The sequence below is a fragment of the Molossus molossus genome, unplaced genomic scaffold (genome assembly GCF_014108415.1).
Source record: "Molossus molossus isolate mMolMol1 unplaced genomic scaffold, mMolMol1.p scaffold_m16_p_6, whole genome shotgun sequence".
NCBI lineage: Eukaryota > Metazoa > Chordata > Mammalia > Chiroptera > Molossidae > Molossus > Molossus molossus.
In genome coordinates, this window is record NW_023425399.1 from 2,689,393 (window position 1) to 2,712,002 (window position 22,610).

A 22,610-nucleotide genomic window follows, 5' to 3' on the forward strand; every position below is an offset into this window, starting at 1 on the left:
GAGGTGACATGTCATGCAGCCAACTCATGGCAAAGGTAGTGGCAACTCGTCTAAAGTGTGGCTCTCAGCTCAGACCGGCTCATGAAAGCTGATGGTTGAATTTTCAGGAATTGCACAAGCCAGTTGTTACACACGACCATAGTTAAAAGTTAAATGATATGATCTTACAATTAAATAACTTGTATGAAAAGGTACTACAGCCCTGGCCGGTTTGGCTCAGTGGTTGGAGCGTCGGCCTGCGGTACAGAGAGACCCAGGTTCGGTTCCCGCTAAGGGCACGTACCTCGGTTGCAGTTTGTCCCCGGCCCTGGTTGGTCGTGCGGGTGGCAGCCACTTGATGTGTCCCTTCACGTCGATGTTTCTCTCTCTCTCTCTTCCTCTCACTCTATCTGAACAAAAAATGGAAAAATGTCCTCGGATGAGGATAAAAAAAGGTACTACAACTGGATATCGCATGCGGAAGAATGACGTTAAACCCCTTCCTCACACCCTATACAGAAAGGAACTCAAAACTTACCAAAGACCTAAATGTAAGAGCTGAAACAACAGAACGTTTACAAGAAAACAGAGCAGTAAATATGCATGACTTTGGGCTTTGCAATGAATTCTTAGATGTGACACCGAAAGAATAAACAATTCAAAAAAGTAAAAGGTAAATTGATGAGACTTTAATCAAAATCAAAAACGTTTGTGCATCAAAGAAAATGAAAAGGCAATCCACAGAATGGGTGAAAAACTATAAAATATTTGCAAATTGTGTATCTGACATATCCAGAATATATAAAGAACTCTTATAACTCAATAACAAAGAGACAAACAACTCAATTTAAAACTGAGCACAGAGCCCGGCCCGTGTGGCTCAGTGGATTGAGCGCCGTCCCATGGACTGAGAGGTTTGATTCCCGGTCAGAGCACACGCCCAGGTTGCGGGTTCAATCCCCAGTAGGGGGCGTGCAGGAGGCAGCCGATCGATGTTTCTCTCTCACATCGATGTTTCTATCTCTCTCTCCCTAAAAAAAATCAATGAAAACATATATTTTTTAAAAATGAGCAAAGGACTTGACTAGACATTTCTCCCGAGGAGATACTCAGTGGCCAAAAGCACATGGAACCATGTTCAATATCGTCAGTCATTGGAAAAATGTGAGTCGGAACCATGCTGAGGTGTCACACCGACTAGTGTGACTGCGGTAATAACAACAGTAGACCGAAAACCGATGCTGGTGAGGTTGGGAAGACCGAGACCTTTACCCATGGCCAGCAGGAAGGTGCAACAGTGTGGCCACGTGGAAAAGGACTCGCCTCCCAAAAAGTTAAACACAGAATGACTGCATGGCCCGGCCATTCCACGCTTGGGGATGTCGCCTAAAGAACGGAACACAGATGTCCAAATGAAAACGTGTGTACGAAGGCTTACACCGGCATAGCTCAAAACAGCTCAGAGCTGAGAACAGCCCAAATGTCCATCAACTGATAAATAAACAAAACACAGTACGTCCGTATAGTGGGATGTTATCCAGCCGTAAGAAGGGAATACACCTTAAGAACACGCTACAACGTGGACGAGCCTTGAACACGGTGAGCTGATGAAAGAAACCATGTGAAAAGTCACACGTGCATAATTCCGTTTATATGAAAAACCCGGGAGAGGCAACTAGATAGACACACACAAAAGGTTATGGTGGTGGCCAGGGGTGAAGAGAGAATGAGGAATGACCGCCTTTGTAAGCACGGGGCTTCCTTTGGGGTGGTAAGATGTTCGGGAGCTAGACAGAGGGGTGGCAACACATTGGGAACGTACCAGATGCCGCCGAATTATCCCCTTTAAATAGTTAAAACGGAGAGTTTAATGTGGATTTTACTCAGTAAGAAGGCACTAGCTACTCAAAGCTCATCAGGTGCTAATTATTTTACTACATCTTACCATTCTCGGTGCCCTGGGGGTTATTTACACAGATTACATCAGTAGGATGGGAACACCCCAATGGGGTGGCACCTCTTCCCCACTTTGGGTCCTGTGGTGTCGCGTTCACAGCCTGGAACCGGCCAGGGTGGGAGTATTTACACCACAGCCGTTGGCAGACACCACAGGGGCTTCTTTCTCTTTTACCCTGAAACCACATCTCCCATTCTCTGTTCCTCACAAAGCCATCTAGCATTATGGATCTCACACTAGCATGTCACCTGCCTCAAAAAAAAAAAAAAATCGAGACCGTACACTTTGTACAGGGAAGATTCAAAGACACGTCCGTGGAGGTCAGGAGGCGCGGCCTGAACTCCTCGGTGCTGACACTGTGGGAGACCACGTCCGGCTTCCAGGAGCTGCGTCCTTCCTGCTGGCCGAGGGATTCGCCACGCCCCCCGGCACCCAGCAGACCTGAGCCCCTGACCCTGCTGTCCCGGCTCGCTGGGAATGCCCCAGAACCAGTTCCTCTGAGCACAGGTGACCGGGCGAGCTCCCGGAGGGCTGGGGGACACCATGTGGGGACAGTGTGCCATACAGTGCTGGGCACGGAGCGAGGGCTCGACGCACTTGAGTTCTCAATGATCCCCTGTAATATTCTGAACTATTCACGAGCAAGTCTTCTCCCACCGGATCACGCCGCCTCCCCCTTCGCGTCCCCCAGAAGTCAGTGCCGCGGGCTCCCTTCCTGCCTCTGGGAAGGAATGCCGCCCCACGTCGGGTTCCCGCGAAAAGGATGTCATTACAAGGACCTTATTTGGGAGGTGACCCCGGACACGGTCGCGGGGGAGTGGGAAAGAGGGTGACGGCACTGTGAAGTAAGCCCCACTGTGATCAGGCCGGGCGACACCAAGAGACTGTACAGAACACACACCTGTCACCCCGCCCGGGGGCGAGGGAGCGGGCGGGTCCAGCTGGCCAAGTGGACACACGGAGCCAGACCTGGTGGCCCAGAGGGTGGCGCACAGCCACGCCTCCTGCGGCAGGCTCCAGGGGTAAGAGGCGGGAGCTCCGTGGCCGGGCTGCTGCTGAGCCGCCGTGGCCACCAGAACTCGCTGGGCACCGAGCCCAAACCCGCAGGAGGAGGTAGAGGCCAGCAGCTCCCCAGTCCTCAGGGGAGGTGGGAGGGGAGACATTCAGAAGGGAAGGGAGGGGACCCTCCAACTTTGGCTTCGGTGGGGAGTTGAGTACAGAGGTGACCTGGACCCCATTCCCGGGGGCAACCAGGGAAGGCCCCAGGCCCAAGAGCAGCAACAGCCCCCAACACGTGGCAGCTGGGAAGGACAGACGGGTTCCAGGGCCTGTAGTCAGGCAGCCCCAGCATGACGTCCACGCACCCAAGGGGGCCCGGGGTGCCCAGGAGAACGGGGCAGACGGGGCGGTGAGCTCCAGGGGTGTCCCAGGGCAGGGCCTGCTGGGGGGGTCGAGGACTGAGCCCCATGTGCCCTGAAATAAGCCCAGGCTTGAGCGGAAAGAGAAAAGGAGCCCAGAGCTGGCCGCCTCCGGGGGGGAGCACCAGGCCTCGAAAATAGAAATCTCAGGAAGGGCGCCGCATCGCCGCACACCTGCCACCGTGACGACTTGTTCTCTCCGCAGCCTGTGCTGCGATCACAGCGAAGCGACGCCTTCGAGTCGGTGCCGGTCCCTGCTGGCAGGGTAACAGCCACCTGACACCTTCCTCCGGAGACAGAACTTGCACAGGAAAACCTCCAGGGGCCGCGCCACGCTCTGTCCCTCGAGGAGGTGTGGTTCGCGGCGTCCACACGGCGCTAACGGGGAGACTGAGGCGCGGTGGGAAGGCTCTGGGAAGACCCGCTGGTCCGCCAGGCTCATGGGCAGGTGCACAAGGCACATAGCGGGACGGTCCCCTCGCCTCCTCCATTCCACGGCCCCGGACCCCAAAGCCAGTGATATTCTTTGGCAGGAGTGTGCGGCTTCTTACGAAGAAGCGGCAGAAACTCCAGGGACAGAAGTACTTCCAAAGCCCCCATTTCCAAAAACAAATCCAGGGGCCCTGGGCAAAGAAAGAAATCCATGTTTAAAATTCACGCGTGGGGTCCTGAAGGAGGTGGCCCTGGAGGAAGGTTCTAAAGGTATTAAACAGAATTTTTAAGACAGAACTTGGGTGCCACGTTCACGTTCAGTGACACGTTTTCCAAGCCTCAGGCCGTCCTGCACCCCATCTCCCACTGCGCCTTGAGTGGGGACCCCACGGACTGTTACTTCCTGGCCGACCCCGAGCAGCTGAGCTCTGTTGTGCGGAAATACTGTCACTTCGGAAGGGACTCTGTGCACGACACCGAGAGTGTGCTCAGTGTCACTCAAGTGCACACTTAAATGTGGTTAAAATATATACTTTATGTCATGTGTATTTTACAACGTTTAAAAAATAAGGGAAAAAAAGGAAGGAAGGAAACATTTCATTACCCAACGCGCCAAAACCTCCCATTCATAAAACCCCGCACACAGACGAGCAGGGCCGCCTCCGTCAGTGCTAAAGCCCAGAGGCCCTTCCGGGGGGGAGGGGTAAAGACACCCGGCCTATTTGGAGGGCGGGATCGTACTCAGCGCTAAGTAGAAAGGAGCTGTCAATCACACCCAGACACGGAGGGAACCCAGGTGCACGTGTCTGAGTGGGAGAAGCCAATCTGAAAGGGCCACACACACCATCCGGGTCCCTGACATTCTGGAACGACAGCGCCATGGGGACAGGAGGGGTTCAGTAGTTGCTAAGAGTCAGAGGGAGGGGGTGACCGGGTGGGGCACCGAGGGCGAGCAGGGCAGTGAAGTGACTCCGCAGGATGCTCTAAGGACGGACACCTGTCATTATACATCTGTCCGAGCCCAGGGGACGTCCAACCCCGAGAGCGGACCCTGCTGTCTCTGCAGACCTCAGTCAGGAAGAGTGGTATCAGCTCAGCAACAGCAGCCCAAGTGCTCGGGTGCAGCATGTGGATGAGGAAACTGCGGGGAGGGCTCAGGTGGTGTCTGGGAACTCCACCTCCCCTCGTTGCTCTGGGAACCGAAAACTGCTCTCAGAAATTAAGTCTACTAATTATTATTATTATTATTATTATTATTTTTAATCCTCACCCGAGGATATTTTTCCATTTTTTGTACAGATAGAGTGGGAGGGAGAGAGAGAGAGAAACATCAATGTGAAGGGACACATCGAGTGGCTGCCACCCGCACGACCAACCAGGGCCGGGGACAAACTGCAACCAAGGTACGTGCCCTTAGCGGGAACCGAACCCGGGTCTCTCCGGACCGCAGGCCGACGCTCTAACCGCTGAGCCAAACTGGCCAGGGCCTAATTATTTTTATTTATATTTATCCTCACCCAAGGACAGGTAGAGCGGGAGGGAGAGAGGGGGGAAGAGAGAGAGAGAAACATCGATGTGAGAGGGACACATCGAGTGACTGCCTCCCACACGACCCCAATCGGGGCCGGGGACAAACTGCAACTGAGGTACATGCCCTTAGTGGGAACCGAACCTGGGACTCTCTGGTCCAGGGGCCGACGTTCTAACCGCTGAGCCAAACCGGCCAGGGCTATTTTCATTTTTTTATATTTTTTCTTTATTGTTTTTAGAAAGAAAGGGAGAGAGAGGGAGAGAGAGATAGAAACATGGATGAGAGAGCATCGATTGGCCACCCCCTGCATGCCCCCACTGGGGATCGGGCCCACAGCCTGGGCATGTGCCCTGAAGGGGAATCAAACCAGCAACCTCCTGGTGCAGGGTCAACGCTCAACTACTGAGCCACAACAGCTGGACAAGTCTATTCATTTTTTTAAAAAATTTTTTTGAATCAAAACAGTTTTAAAAGGATATTTGAAAAGATGTTTATCCTCACTGGCCAAGACATGCAAAGTGTCCACCACAATGCCATATTCTATCAGAGTGAAAAAACAAAAAACAAAAAAACCCACCCAACAACCCGCAAACAAATACTTGTAATACCTGGAGAAAAAAGGGGTTAGACAATATCATTACCAAAAAAGAGAAGATTATTATTTTTTCTAAGAACCATTAAAGTAAATACATAACTATCATCTTTGTAACATGTATTGCGGCCGCCTCATGTGCTCTTGTACGCCCGACGGGGATGGCCCCATATTTTGGGGAATGCACCTCTAATTTAAGATCTTGACCTCAGACACCTTTAGGTTAGACCCTCCAGATAGATCCAACCTTCCCCTCCTCCTGAGCCCCGGGGTTGCAGCCATGGGCTCCCCAGTCTCTGGTGTCCAGTCCAGGCCGATCCGAGCGAGAAGAGAAGACGGTCAGCCAGGCCTGGCTCCCCTACAAAACCACACTTTGCCCAGGTGGCATCACCAGGTCTCAGTTATAGCTCGTGCCTGGCCTCTGGGGGAACACTGCCAGCCTTCACCCCCCCCATAACCCCCCAATTGCCTACTCACGATGCACCTGGGCTCTCCCGGACCCAAAGTGAAATTACTACTTCAATTATGCACGTGGGTGAATTTCCCCAGACAGCGAGAGCAACCCTGGGCAGAGCGGTTGGGAAGGGAGATTAGGGTGGGGCCGCCTGGTTCGATGGAGCGTCACCTCCCTGAAAGCTGGGTCCCTTCCCCAAGCTGCCCCAGGACCTGACAGGGCCAGACACACAGCGGTTCTCGCCACGACTTTACCCGAATTAATTCCGCTGGGTGGCCAAGTACATTAGCTTAGCCAGACAGAGACCACTGAGCCAGGAGAGTTTTCCACAAAACACGGGGTGCCGGAGGCTCACACAGGGGTGCCTCCCTTCAACTGCCTAATTTTCATCAGCACATTACCTGGTTCCCCCGTCAAGGGTCAACGGGGTTCAGATGTTTGCGGGGAACGCCCGATGTCGGGTGGCGTGGGCAGGACAGGCAGCCTACTGTCTCTAACCAGCCGTCCTCCAGACCTGGGGGCGCCTCCGTGGGCCAGGGAAGAGCCCGGGTTCAAGTCTAGTTCTGCTGCTTACTCCCCGGGGTGGCTCCCGCAAGTCCCTCGGACTTCAAGGAGGGGAAACACGGGGGCTTCACAGATTCCGTGTCGCAGCTCAGCCTCCGCGCGGAGCGGGGGCGATCGGCCGGAGCAGGTGAGGCGCCTCGCTCTCTCCCTTTCCGAGTCGACGCTGTACCGCGGGCCGGCGTCCCTCCGCCTCAGCAGAGACGAGGACCAGCACGCACCTCCCGCCAGCCGCTGGCCTTCGCGTCTTCCCCGGGCCCAGGTCAGCTGACCCACAGGACGCCCGGTCAGGAAGGTGCTGCTGGGCCCCGGCGAGGGGAACAGGCACGGACAGATGGAGAAACCCGCCCGATGCCCGGCAGCTGGGACGTGCAGTCCTTCCAGAAGAAGGCAGACAGACAGACACGGTCGGGCTCAGCCCCCCGCCTGCGAACCAGGGTTTCTGGTTGGACCAGGATCTTGAGAGCAGATACTGATGTTGAGGGAGAGGTTTTTCAGAATCACCTTCTCTGTCTGTTTTCTCGTTTTGACTCCAAGGCAGGTGGCCCTGATCCAATGGCTGGTGTCCTCGTAAGAAGAGGGGGACTCAGAGGTGAGCACGGAGGCAGAGATGGGGGTCACACAGCCACGAGCCGAGGAACAGCTGGGCCGCCGGAAGCTGGGAGCGGCAGGAAGGATCCCCCCACGGCCTCCAGGGGAGCGTGGCCTGGCCGCAGCTGATCTGGGACTTCTGGCTCCAGACTTATGTCCACGAATCTCCAGTCCGAGGAGATGCCCTTCACATGGACCGCCGCTTCTGTCTTTATCCGAGACGCGCGCAGAGGTCCACACCGTGGGGTGGCCCAGACTAAGGCTCAAGAGCCCTGCGTGTTCTGCTCCGCCTATACCACGAGGACACCCCTTTGTTGGCCCCCTGGAGGACGAGAGACCCGCAGAGCCAAGGCAGGCCCACCAGGGAGGCCCTGCAGCTCGTCCAGGTCCCAGCGACCCGGCTGCCGCCCCCAGACACACAGGGCAGTCCAGCCGAGATCAGAAAAACCGCTCCTCTGAGCCCAGCCCGAAAGAGCGCCCCGTGGACTCATAAACTAAATCAACGGCTGTCCTTTGAATCCACTGGTGTGGGGTTGCGTGTTGGAAAGCCAGAGCTAACTGAACAAACAGCGCGACTTCAGCATGGTGTCCGACTAAACGACGTTAGGGTCATTCCGGCCAGTGGGGATCTTTTTAAAAAATATGCTTTTATTGACTTTTTTAGAAAGAGAGGAAGCACCCTGGCCAGTTTGGCTCAGCGGTTAGAGCGTCGGCCTGTGGTCCGGAGAGACCCGGTTCGGTTCCCGCTAAGGGCACGTACCTCAGTTGCAATTTGTCCCCGGCCCTGGTTGGTCGTGCGGGTGGCAGCCACTCGATGTGTCCCTTCACGTCGATGTTTCTCTCTCTCTCTCCCTCCCACTCTATCTGTACAAAAAATGGAAAAATATCCTCGGGTGAGGATAAAAAAAAAAAAAAGAAAGAAAGAGAGGAAGGGAGAGAGAGAGAGAAACATCAATGAGAGAGAACATCCACTGGTCGCCTCCTGCATGCCCCCTACTGGGGATCGGGCCCACAACCTGGGCATGTGCCCTGACCGGGAATCGAACCAGCGACATCTTGGTGCAGGGTTGATGCTCAGCCACTGAGCCACACCGGCCGGGCTCGGTGATTCTTTCTGGGAAAAATCCTCATTTCCCTCGGCCTCCGTTTCTTCAACGGCACAGTGGGGGTGGGAGAAGGTCTGGGTACAAAAAGACCTGAGGCTGTAGATGGAGAGGCAGCGTTCTTAGTTCAATGGCGAGGGAGAGGCCCGTCCGCACCACTGCCAGGACAGTGACTGTCCTCCCGGGCGGATGAGGAGGCACCGCACACGTTGTCGGCTGGAAGACCAGGCCAGCAGAGGTGAGAATGGGCATCCGGGGCCACCCCCTCTCTCCAGGGCACACGGCTTTGACGGTGACCTTGGCTCACCGCGATGCATCCCAAGAGCAGCCCTTCCCTCTGCGGGCCTGGCCACGCGGGAGGTTTGCCGTGACCCCTTCCAGCTCAGAACACGGACACACTGTGGCACATAACATGGCCATGCGGTCACCCGGCAGGCTCTCAACAGATTTGTTTGTTTGCGATGTGAGATCGCACAATTCAGAATATTGTGTTGGTGGTGGTTATTGTTTTCTCTAATTACGTTAATTAGCCAGGAAAATAGCAAACAGATGCAGGGCCGAATCCACAGCCGGGGAGGACAGAGGGTCCCAAGCACCGGTGGGGCTCAGGAGGCTGCAAGAGTTGACCCCACACGCTCACCGCGCACCCTGGAAACACAGCCCGTGGCCGGCACCCTGCCACGCACGGTGCACGCCAACATCACGCACACGCCTTAGAGGGCGCCTGCGGGCTCTACCCCGAAACGACGTGGGTGCCGTTTTGTTTTATGGGTTTGTTTGTTTTTTTTTAATTTCCTAAATGCATTTCTCAATTCCCATGACACATGTGAAACAGGGCCTGCAGAGACGACCTTAGCTGCAGAGACTTATGGAGAGATCACGCCCCGCCCGCTCCCATGCCCCATCCCGCCCACTGTCCCGTGTGTCATCGGGGAGCGGCTGGTGTATGACTCCCACCCTCTCCAGCGCAGAGCTGTAAGGACTGTGCTGACAGACTTCGCCGTGTAACTATCAACAGGATCCAGACACAGAGGATGTCTCCGAACTGCCCACGCACCCGGCCTCTCTGGGCCAGCCCCTCCTCCCCGAGCCCCCGGCCACCACAGATCTACTCTGTCCGGATCGCTTCTCCTTTTCCAGGCGTCATGTACAGGGCGTGGTCACCTCCGCTGCTCTTGCTCAGCGTCACGCCTCTGCGATCCATCAGTCACGTGTGTCTCAGCAGGTCACGCCTTCTGCTTGCTGAGCGTGTTCCGGCGCGTGGGTGTGCCAGTGTGCGCGCCCACTTCCCTCTCTGCTGCGCGGTGTCTGAGGAGGCCCGGGCGGGAGTCAGGACAGTCACCACCCTGACAGCAGGGCAGCCTTCCCGTGCCCGTGGTATCACTGGGAGCCGCGTGGGCGAGGTCACCCTAAGAATCCCCAGCACTCCCGGCTCCCAGGGAACCAGAATTGCCATCCTCACCCAGCAGAATGAGGGGATTCCGGGGGGGCCACAGAGACTCAGAGGGCCACCTGGCCTTCTACCCACCCCCTCAGGCCGGGCAGCAGCCGAGAAAGCAGACAGCTTCACAGTCCAGACTTTCATCAAAGCCCACACACACCAAGCGCTGGGGAGAGCTCAAACAGAACGAAAGAGAGACAGTCCACAGGCGCCACCTCCAAGATGCTGGAGATGCTGGAATGATCTGACCGCGGTTTCCGTGCGACGGTCACAAGGCAGGTGTCAGTGGACAGTCTTCAAACAAACAAGCTCAGAAGTCTCAGCGAAGATGGAGAAGACTTTAAAAAGCAACCAAATGGGCTCTGGCCAGTTTGGCTCAGCGGTTAGAGCGTTGGCCTGCGGTCCGGAGAGACCCGGGTTCGGTTCCCGCTAAGGGCACGTACTTCGGTTGCAGTTTGTCCCCGGCCCTGGTTGGTCGTGCGGGTGGCAGCCACTCGATGTGTCCCTTCACGTCGATGTTTCTCTCTCTCTCTCCCTTCCCCTCTCTCCCTCCCACTCTATCTGTACAAAAAAAATAAATAAATAAAAAATAAAATAAAATAAAAAGCAACCAAATGGAAATTTTAGAACTAAAATTTATTACAACCAAAATTTTGAAAACTCAGTGATGATTCAACAGCAGAATGGAGTGGGTGTATATGGGGGGGGGCACGGGGAGAATCTTAGAAATTTCCCAGCCTGAATGACTGAAAGGCAGTAGGTTAAAAAAATAATCAGAGCCTCAGGGACCTGTGGGACTAACAAAAGGTATCACATCCATGCCATCGGAGTCTGGGGAGGGGTGGGGAGGGGAGGACCAGGTCAAAGAAAGAATGACTGAAAACTGCAATTTGGCAAAAGACATAAACCTATGGATTTGGGAAGCTCATGAACCCCAAACAGGATAAACTCAAAGAAATCCTCACCCAAACATCAGAGTCAAATTTCTGAACTATAAAGACCAAAAAAAAAAAAAAATTCTTGAAAGCAACGAAAAAGAAATGACATCTTTCCTGTAGAAGAAAACAAATTCTAATGACAGTAGATTTCTCCTCAGAAACGCAGAGGCTGCCCTGGCCAGTTTGGCTCAGCGGTTAGAGCGTCGGCCTGCAGACCAGAGAGACCCGGGTTCGGTTCCCGCTAAGGGCAGGTACCTTGGTTGCAGTTCGTCCCCAACCGGGGCCGTGTGGGTGGCAGCCACTCGATGTGTCTCTGTCACATCGATGTTTCTCTCTCTCTCTTCCTCCCTCTATCCCTTCCGCTCCATCTGAAGGTAAATGCAAACATGTCCTCGGGTGAGGATAAAAAAAGAAAACAGAAACTCAGAGGCCAGAGGAAAGTGGCAAAACATTTTTCAAGGGGTGAAAGAAAAGAACCATCAACCCAAAGTTCTGTACCCAGCAAAAAGATTCTCCTTGAACGAGGGAGAGAGACAGGCATTCTCAGATGACAGCAAACAAAGAGACTGTCACCGGCCGACCTAGCCAAGAGGAACAGCCAGAGGACGTTCTCCAACCAGAGAGAAACGAAGGCATGATTTCCCTTTAAATTCTCGAAGTGACATTTTGTGGTTGAGACAAAAATGATGCTGTCTGAAATGGTTCTAAACACATCTGGAAGAAACATTTCAGATCATTATACGTGGAGGGGGGGCGGGGGAGGTGAAGTTTCTACATTTTACTCCTAGCGGTAAACGGTGACTGTGAAGACAGTGGGCTGTGCAACCGAGCCCGCCGGAACCACAGGCCACAGAGGTGATCTCTCTGCAACCTCACAGCCTCGGGTGGGAGACGCGGGGTCTGCAGCCTTCCTGACAGCGAAACCAGGGCCCCGTGCAGCCCCAGCACAAGCCACCTGTGGCCGGGGTCTGCACAGAGCGGCCCCCCCGGTGCGAGCCCCACTTCCTTCCGCACGGCCCGTGCGCTCTGGGGGCCTCTGCCCCCGCCGGTGCCCAGACGTCTCCTGTGCCTCATCACCTGCTTCCTGCCCGCACTCCAGAGGGTCGCAGGTTGTTTGCTCAGCAGTTCCAGAGTCCAGTCTGGTTAACGCGGCCAACTTCCCTGCCGCTTGACAGCCAGCCCCCAGCCTCTCCAGGGGGTCTGCGCCCGTCCACGTGGGCACCCTCCCTCGATCCGCGGGTGCCATACGGAGTTTCCTGATGTCTTGCGGTCACTCTTTCATTACAGCTAATCGGCATAACCTCACGTGTGGTTACGTCTGGGTCCCGATAGACAGAGACTGCTGCGGATGGGTACTGAGAGAAGTCCCAGGAGACAGATCCCCAGCGATGGGATCTGGGTTCGATGGGCCACGCCCTCGAACTGCAGGGAGATGCTGAGCTCCTTGCCAGTGCAGCGGCACCCCGATTCATCCAGCTCACCCCTGTGCCTGCCTGTGATGAGGCGCCAACAGGAGCACATGGGAGCTCGGGGCACCCGCTCCTGCCGCCGGCACAGTGACAGTGACTATAAGGGCTGTGCTGGCGGATGAACTGTCGGGAGTGCCCGGGAGCTGGCAGAGAGGATGCCACCCGCTCAGGCCCATGTCCTCCTCCTCGTCACGCTCTGAGAAGCAGGCAGCCCTGAACCGACCTCTCGCTCCTCAGAGCCACGGGCTGGCCCTGCGGAAAATCAAACACGAAACTTAAAGGTGCCCGTGGCCGGGTCCAGATGGCCATTGAAATCAGTCTCACCGACTGAAAAGCCTGTGACACCCTCACTTGGGTTAGGTGCTTTGAGAGGGGTCGTTCATTCCTCTCAGAACCCACCCCCCTCCGCCCTCCCCATTTCCAAAAGACCCATAAACCAGAGTCAATCTCAGCCTGAGCCGGCGGACAGGTGCACACGATGACCCGGGAGGAAATGCTTACCCAGCGAAGAAGCTGGTTAAGGCGATCAGCAGCATCCTGGGGAACACATGTGCGTGGGAGGTGCTGCACCAAGAAGGGCAGAAGATAACAGCAGCGATGGGGCCAAACCCATTGACAGGATCTGCCGGGGATCTCGGCTGAGTGTGAGCTGTGGAGTCAGGAGTCAGCTTGCTTGGCGGGCTGGCTGGACCCCGGACGGGGCTCCCCTCCAGTGAGTGAGGCTGAGATGCCGGGTTGCTCCGGCGTGATGTGGACGAGGGAGTCTTAGGTGAACAGGAAGGCTGGACCGGAAGTGTCAGGTGCGGTCTCACACCCACCCAGCCCCCCACTCCAATCCTCAAGCAGCCCAGGGCATCAGGCGACACCTTAGGAGGGTGCTCGGTCCCCAAACACCTCCGTGGCTGCCCGCTCTTCAGGCCCAATAGGACGGTCGGGGTGCCACCCTGGGTGGGCTCCCTGGTGTCGGCGGGAGGACAGCACCCCAAGCAGCAGAGGCGAGGGCAGCCTCGGGCACCGAAGGAAGGGTGGGCAGTGGGGACTCGGCGCTCGTTGGGTCCAGAGCACTGAGCAGGAGCTGATGGGTCACGGAGTCCCTCGGTGACAGGTGGGAGCCAGCACTCTGACTAGTCGCCAAACACGCCGTCACAGCCTCTGCTGGTGTCAGACTTATGTCCGTTCAGGGGCCCTTGATGGAAGGGAAGCCAGGGTCCCCTTGAAAAAGGACCCCGGACTGTTAGGACAAATCTTCCTCCTGGCCTCCCGGAAGGGACCTGTGGCCACATGCTCGGTCGTAGGCATGAACATCAGCCTCGTGACCCCTTGCAGCAGGGAGGCGAGGGCTTCGCGTGGAATTCCTATGTAGGCGTGGGAATGGGTTCATTCCCCCAGACGAATCCTTCTGGGCGTCCCTCTCCTTCATGGTTCAACATTGTAAACGAGAGTCACCGCAGGTTAATTTTACAGGTTGGTCTGAAGGAAGCAGAAGAGGCTGCGGGGAAGCTGCAGGAGGGAGGGGCTTCCAGCGGGGGGGGGGGGGCGGGGGGGGGGTGCAGGCAGGCCGCTGCTGCAGGGACCAGCCCTGCCAACACCCAGACCCAGCCCTGCCAACGCCAGACCCAGCCCTCTGCCCCCTGCCGCCTCTGCGGCCCTAACCCGGCTGCAGCCCCTGCGAGAATCCAAAGCTCCTGCTCAGCCTACACACGGCCTCCTGTGCCCCGAGGGTCCACACGGACGTGCCGCTCCTTTCGCCACCCCTCGCGCCTGCTCACAGCCCACCGTGGCTGGGTGTCCACAGAGAGCCCCTCCTCCTCCCCACGGGGGTCCAGACTCCCAACGCACACCCACGTCTGCTGGGGTGACCGCAGCTTCCTGCCCGCACGCCACAGGCTGCCCACGGTTCGCTCCCGTCTGCCTGGCTCAGCCAACCCCTCGGCCAGCTTCCCCAGGGGGGTCTGAACCCCTGCGCCCTCCTCTCGATCCTGGGTGCCCCACCGAGTGCCCTGGTGTCTTTCTCACTCTGCATAGAGTTAATAACGCTCGTGGTCAACTTCTGTCGAATGTGCTCTGCGGCCCCTGCTTCCTGGCTGGACCCAGACCGCTGCACCCGGACAGGTCCGATCTCGGGCCGTCGCCCAGACTCAGCAGATTGAAAGAACGGGGACCACCCAGCATGTGTTCTCTGCCACAGTGAGATCACCCTGGAAGTCAACAACAGGAAGATGTCCCAGCGCCGGGGCGCCCAGCTGCTGCTGCTGAATAACCCGCGGCCGGAGGGGCATCCGGAGGGCGCACACCTGAGCGCCTGGACCCGAACGCACAGCGGCTCAGAGGCGAGCGACTCCGCTGACGCGGCGCCTCGGTGGGGCGAGGGTCTGCAGCAGGCGAGAGAGTTCAGATGAATCGCCTAAGCTCCCAACCCAGTCTCGTCCGAGGGAAGCCGAACACACCCAGGGCGAGCAGAAGGAAGGAAATACTGAAGGAAAGAAATCGATGGAATGGGAACAGAAAATAACGAAGTCCATTTGAAAAGCTTGTTCTTTAATAAGACCGATAAAAATGGATCTTCCGAAACTGCGAAGACGGAGAAAGGGAGGCGAGAAAAGATTCCATGTGCTCGTGGCGGGTTGTCGCCGCAGACCCTGCGGCCTCGGGAGGACAGGGGCCGGTGAAAAACCCGCCACCCCCCTTGAATAGCTCAGAGTCAAGGGACCGACTCCTCAAAGAGCACAACCACCACAATTCTCCAAGTGTGAGACAGGTCATTTGAATAACACACGACTATTTTTTTTTTATCCTCACCCGAGGACATTTTTTCATGTATCTTCAGATAGAGTGGGAGGGAGAGAGGGAGGAAGAGAGAGAGAGAAACATCGATGTGAGAGCGACACATCGAGTGGCTGCCACCCGCACGACCCAACCAGGGCCGGGGACAAACTGCAACCGAGGTTCGTGCCCTTAGCGGGAACCGAACCCGGGTCTCTCTGGACCACGGGCCGACACTCCGACCACTGAGCCAAACCGGTCAGGGCTGAATAACACATAACTATTAAGCAGACTGAATGTGTAATTTTAAAACTCCTGAAAAAGTCTCTGGGTCCAGATGGTTTATGGAGAATTCTGCCTGATGTTTACAGAATTAAAACCGATTTTTCACAACCTCTTCCAGGGAACACGAAAGGCGGGAAAACTTCCCAATTAGTTGGATGAAGCTAAGTATGACCCTGACCACAAAAGCAGACAAAGACAGTGCAAAAAAACAACTACGTAGCAATATTCCTCATGAATACAGACACAAAACCCTTCATAAAATACTAGCAATACATTCTGCAACGTTGCAAGAATGAGACACCTTCAGCAAGGGACCCAGGGATGCACCAATGTGACCCACTGTACGAACAGAGGAAATAAGAAACGTCCCAGTGTTACTCAGTTGACCTATTTGTGATCAAAGCTCAGAAGAGAGAGATGGAGGGAAATTTTCTCAACGCAATAAAGAGTCTCTCCAGAACACCCACGGCCAACATGGCACCGAAAGTCCCAGCCAGTGCGATCGGGCAAGAGGAGACATGCAAGACCCACGCGTCAGAAAGGAAAAAGCAAAACTGCCCGTTTGCAGATGGCGTGACCGTCTGCTTAGAAAATCCCAGGAAACCGACAACAAAACGTCCTACAACGAATAAGGAAGCTCAGCAAAGTCACCGTAGACACAGTTCTCCATCCACTAGCGGTGAGCACCCGGAAACCAGTTAAACATTCAATGTCATTTACAATCGCTCAGAAAAAGAAAACTTAGATGAAAGTCGAAGAAAACGTGCACGGACCTCTATGCTGAAAACTACAGAACACGGATGAAAGGACTCAGAGAAAAGCTAAATAAATGAAGATACATATGGCCCTGGCTGCTGTGGTTCAGTTGGTTGGAGCATCGTCCCGCACACCAAAAGCCATAGGTTCGACCCCCGGTCAGGGCACATACCAGGGTTGCGGGTTTGGTCCCCAGGTGGGGTGTGTACAGGAGGCAATGAATCGACGTTTCTCTCTCTCTCTCAAATCAGTGAACATATCCTCGAGGGAGGATTTAAAAATAAATAAAAAAATAAAGATACATGTTTTGTTCGTGGATTGGAAGACTGAACATAGTAAAGGTGTCAAGTCTCCCCAAATTGATATACTTTTAATTCTTTTCCTATTGAAATCCCAGTAGGGTTACCCTAAAATTTATATGGGAAAATAAAGGAAGGAGAACGGCTCCATTGTGGGAGAGGGTGATAAATTTAGGGAAAATCTGTGTACCCCATTGGGAAGCTTACTACATGGCTGCAGTAATCAAGACGGTGTCATACTGGCAGAGAAACAGACACATCATTAAAACATAATTTAAAAATATAAAAACAGGCCCCCACGAATGTGCCCAACTGATTTTTAACAAAGGTTCAGACACAATGTAGTGAGGAGAGTATGGCAAATGGTATTGGAACAACTGGCCTCCATGGACAAAACAAAGCAGGTCTCAACCTAAACCTCACCCCTTACTTACAAACATTAACTCCAAATGTAAAGTAAGCTTGAATGCAAAAGTATACAGCTCTGGGAAAACGCACAGGAGAACATCTTCAGGACCTAGGACACAGGAAAGAGTTCTTAGACGAAACCCCGAGAACACAGGCCATCCGGGAAAACGGATGAAGTGCACCTCATCAACATTAAAAATATTTGCTCTAGGAAAGTCCTGGCTTTTGAGAAGATGGACACATCAGTGACAGACCAGGGGAAAAAAATGCAAACCTCATATCTAGAATTTTTTATATAAAGAACTACGAAAACGTAACATTCAAAAAATTCAACAATGATAGGATAGAAAATGATCCAAAGACACGGAGAGACATGTCACCAAATAAGACATGCAGGCGTGGGAACAGTCCACGTCATCAACCACCAGAGAAATGCAAACTGAGCCACGGTGAGCTAGGCCTGCACACCTCTCAGAAGTGAAACCTGTGACAATACCAAGTGCAGGTGAGGTGTGCAAATGCCAGGGACTTGCAGGTGAGGTGTGCAAATGCAGGGACTTGCAGGTGAGGTGTGTAAATGCAGGGACTTGCAGGTGAGGTGTGTAAATGCCAGGGACTTGCAGGTGAGGTGTGTAAATGCAGGGACTTGCAGGTGAGGTGTGTAAATGCAGGGACTTGCAGGTGAGGTGTGCAAATGCCAGGGACTTGCAGGTGAGGTGTGTAAATGCAGGAACTTGCAGGTGAGGTGTGCAAATGCCAGGGACTTGCAGGTGAGGTGTGCAAATGCAGGGACTTGCAGGTGAGGTGTGCAAATGCAGGGACTTGCAGGTGAGGTGTGTAAATGCCAGGGACTTGCAGGTGAGGTGTGCAAATGCCAGGGACTTGCAGGTGAGGTGTGTAAATTCAGGGACTTGCAGGTGAGGTGTGCAAATGCAGGGACTTGCAGGTGAGGTGTGCAAATGCAGGGACTTGCAGGTGAGGTGTGCAAATGCAGGGACTTGCAGGTGAGGGTGTGCAAATGCAGGGACTTGCAGGTGAGGGTGTGCAAATGCAGGGACTTGCAGGTGAGGGTGTGAAGTGTTACAGTCATTCTGGAGAAAAGCGGGCCAGTTTCTTTTTTTAAAATTACACATGCAACTAGCACTCCGGCGGGAATTGCACTCCTGGGCATTCATCCCATTGAATGGAAAACTTCCGTCCACACAGCAGCCCAGACACAAATGTTCAGAGCAGCTTTATTTTGTAACAGCCAAACCCTGGAGCCCGCCCAGATGTCCCTGGGCAGAGGAACGTTTCAACTACGGTGGTACGTCCATATCGTAGAATATTACTCAGCTATAAACAGGAAGGAACTCTTAACACCTGGAACCATTTGGGTGACTCTCCCAAGAGCTGGGCTGAGTGGAAAGAGCCAGTCCCCAAAGCCACGCACTGTGTGTTCCACCCATGCAACGTTCTCTTAAAAACGTGTATCTCCTCTTCAATTATGGCTTGCTTTCAGTGTTATTTTGTGTTGGTTTCAGGTGTGCAGCATAGTGGTTAGACAGCCATATACTTTGCAAAGTGACCCCTCCCCCCGATATTCCCAGTACCCACCGGGCAATGTACACAGTCATCACAATATCATTGACAATGTTCCCTGGGCTGCACTTTACATCCCCGTGATTTTACATCACGTTCTTGAAATGCAAAGTGATGGGACCGGAGAACAGGTGAGTGGTCACCAGGGGTTAAGAGGGGGAGAGCAGGAGGGACGTGAGTGAGGCCACGAGGGGTCCTGGGTTGGTGGAACCGGTTTTGGTCTGGACTGTGCCAACCTCGATCCCCTGGCTGTGATTTGTACAGTGTTGCGATTGGGGAAAAGTGGGTCAAAGGTACTCGAGATCTCTCCGGATTATTTCTTACAACGCCATGCCAAACCACAACGATCTCAAAACAAGCCTGTTTCATGAAAATAATCCATAGCCAAGAAAGAACTGGAGCAGCAGGAACAAGCTCCCCCACACTTCAGTCGCTGTCTCTCGATGTCAACTGTCGTTGACCTAACGCCATTGTCCCTAGCCCTGAGCCCCACAAGGCTACCCTTGGAGAAACCCTGACTCAATGTATATTATTTCCTTGACTTTGTTTTCTTTGTATCGACTCGCTTCTCCCTAGGTACCTCTATTCAAAGGACAATGCTACATCACTACCATACCACTCACATGGCTACGGCTATACAGTGATCATAACAAAACTACCACTAGACCTATGCAGACCTGCAAGGACCTCTCAGAACAAAACAGACTCCTACGGATGCCCTCACGGGCTCTGCACAAAGTCCTGAACTTGACCATTCCAGGCTAGCCCCGCCATCAGTTAGATCCTTGAGGGGGTGACCCTGCTCCTCGATGGCCAACCCCACCCCGACTTCCCAGTCAAAGGGCAACCTTCACCCTTGTCTTTCTCCAAATCTTCCCATGGGCCCCATGATTCCTGCAGACCCTCGGCGCTTGCTCTAATATTAATATCAGCCTTGTGATCCTAAATGATTGATCTTTCCTGGGGCAATAGAATTGGGGTGGTTAAGAGGCACATTATTTTAAACTGGCCCTGACATGTATACTGCTTTCCCAGTCAGCTGATGTTATCAGTGCTCTAAGTTGCCTGCTGTGCCCGTGGCACTGGGGGCAGACAGCGTCTCCGGGTTCATTCGTGCAGAAAGATTTGCTACGGGAACGGAGACCCATGGCACCTCCCAGAGCGTGGGCTCGGGGCTTATCTGACAGACCCTCCAGCTCTTAGCTATTTTGGATACTGGGAAATGAAATACGTGTACAAACACATGGTCCAGAGTCCATGGTCCGCCGTAAATCTCCCTGAAACCTGCTCCCCTTGGAACTGCTATAAATAATATCTCTATCGAAGATCTTGCTATTTAGAGGCTACCGTACGCTTTGTTTCTCAAGCTCTTGGGTTAATGTAACCAAGTTTTGAATCCATCACACCTTGGGTCTGGTCCAGTCCATCATCGCAGAAGGAAACACTACATCCAGGGCAGTGAGCATCCTCACAGCACAACACGGCGGCGGACCTGGCTCCCGACGCTGTTAGGGTCGCAGTAGATGTTCTGACAGAGCAACGGGGAGCTTAAGCATGCAACAAAGTTGCTAAACTGGCCAGATCCACTTTCATGTAGCATTTCCTTTATAACCACCAGCCGGAAGAGACCTGGATCCTTGGACACAGAGTAACAATAGCTTGTTGTTCACTGACACTCTGTATGCAGACGGGGCACAGCCCGTCACCTACCTTCACGAAGAGCAACGGGTTCCCAGGCAGGGATGTCAGAGTCAAACACAGACGGCTTGGCCTGAAACTGAGGAGACACCCATGGCTTCCGGAAAGACAGGGGGCTGGCCACCCAGAGAGAGGGCTCAGGAGCCCTCCCGCCTGCGGACGGGGTTCTCGCCTCTCTGCTGAGAGGTGGCTGCGGCGTCTCCGCAGGTCCCCACGCTGCGGCCTGCGGCTCAGACAGAGAGCCGGTCCTGCGTCTTAGAAAGGGAAAAAGCAAGAGGATGGCCTCCCATCGCTCGGCCTTTGAGTCACCGCCATGTCTCGCTGAGAAAAAGCACCATTTGGAGCAATCTGGGGGAGACTCAAGCCGAGATGAAACTTGAACCGGCTCAGAAATAGGAAGTAAATTCCTGTCTATACATTTCTTAATGTCACAGCCGCAGCCCATTGAAAACAGGAAGAGGCAGACGCAGAGAAGGAAACAGCAGAGCCACAGCTCACGACGTCAGTGACTATTGGTTCAACCACCCAGAGAGACAGCTGCCTGGGATGGAGGTGCCCCCCACTACATGACACACGAGGGGGCCCGTGCCGGTTGGGGAGAACGCGAGCCTCTGGGGTCACCTTCCTGGTGCAGGGCTGGAAGAAGCATCACAGAGCCTCCGATGGGGGCCTGGAGCTCCCCGAGGGCACACGGTGGCTGGGGGCCTGCGATGCTGTCTTCACTCAAAACGGTGATATTTGATTCCATATGAAATTGTGTGCATTCGTTTTTATTTTGAAGCTATTGCACCAACATATTATCTTGATGACTGAGTTCTGAGTGCCCCTCCATTCTGCTCCCACGATGAGTTCCTCTCTCCCTCCTGAGTCCCTGCTCTGCTCTCTGACTTCAGAAGAGCAAACACGGGGGTGATGGAGAGTGAAAATTATTCCAAACGGTGGAGGCCGAGAGGCAAACCGAAGCTCTAAACCGCAACAGGAGTTCATGGCAGGAAGCGCATTTGGGGCGACACGGCCGAGAGATGCTGGCCGTGCAGACTGGCCCTGCGTTAACCCCTTCAGGCCGATTTCCCGGGGCTCTGAAATGGGCCGTTTTTGTTTCTGTTTTTTCCACCAAGGAGAGAGAGGCTTCTTCACTCTAGTTTGCCACCAATAATACCCCGCTGGTCATAAACCTAAGCCTCGGGTTAGCTAGGTTGGGTTTTGGGGAGATTTCATCTGGCCTGGTGAGCTAGGCTTCGAACCAAACTATGCAGACGCCTGTGGCGTCCACACCTGGTACCTCCACGTCAGGGAGCAGGCACCTCATTAGGGTGCAAGAGGCCACAGGGGCCATGCACCAGAGAACGGGGACTACCCTCCCCCTCCCCGGGACCCCCAGACTCCAGCAACCGAGGAGTGATGCCTGCTAAGCACTGACACCAGCATCCGTTTTGATTTACTGGTACTTGTGCCCCTCCTGCTATTAAGTATTGTAAGAGCCTCCCCCTGGCCACGAGACATATGAACACAGCATTGTGGGAGCCCATAGGAAGAGGATTTGGGGAGCCTTCCTAGAGGAAATAACGGATGAGCCGGGCATTGCAGGATGCATAAGAGTTTGACAGGCAGGAACAGCAGCAAGAGGTAGGCTAGCCCTGGCCGGTGGCAAGTTGGTTGGAGAATTGTCCCAGATACCAAAAGGCTGCGGGTTCCATTCCCAGCTGCAGGTTTGGTCCCCAGGTGGGGCACATACAGGAGGCAAATGACCGATGTTTCTCTCCCCCCCTTCCTCTCTCTCTAAAATCAATTTTGGAAGGAAGGGAGGGAGGGAGGAAGGAAGGAAGAGAGGGAGGCCTGGAAATGCAGTGAGGACGGAGACCTGTGAGCGTCCATGGCCCTGAGGAGGGGAAGGGACTGGAAATGGGGGTGACTGCAGGCCAACAACCCCCCCTGACTCTCATGCCGAAGAGATGGACCTTCCCCGGCGCAGGGGAGCCCGATATCAGGAGCAGGGGCTGTGGGACGGGGCACAGGGGAGCAAGGCTGCCTCAGGGGCTGGGCCCAGGGCCACCCGGGCACAACCACGGATGTCCTCGGAACAATCCGTCTCTTCATCCTGAAAAAGACCTGGGACTTGCCTTTTTCCTCCCAAGATGAAGTCTGAATGCCCTTCCTTCAGACAAATTAATGAAAAAATTTCCTGTACAATAACTTTTTTTTTTTAATCCTCACCCTAGGATATTTTTCTATTTAACATCAGATAGAGCGGGAGGGAAAGAGAGAGAGGGAGAGAGAGAAACATCGACCTGAGAGAGACACATCGACCGGCTGCCTCCCACACAACCTTGACCCTGACTGGGGAAGAACCACAA

The 22,610-nt window shown here is 54.4% G+C and overlaps 1 protein-coding gene across 1 annotated transcript in view; it reads right to left on the reverse strand.

Moving 5' to 3' along the window:
- The window catches only part of ZNF831 (zinc finger protein 831), a 79,628-nt gene extending 58,935 nt beyond the window's left edge, over positions 1-20,693 (reverse strand). The window contains exon 1 of the mRNA XM_036244649.1: positions 20,269-20,693. The gene's annotated coding sequence lies outside the window, so the exon portion shown is untranslated. The remainder of the gene's footprint in view (positions 1-20,268) is intronic.
- Between the last annotated feature and the right edge of the window lie 1,917 nt (positions 20,694-22,610).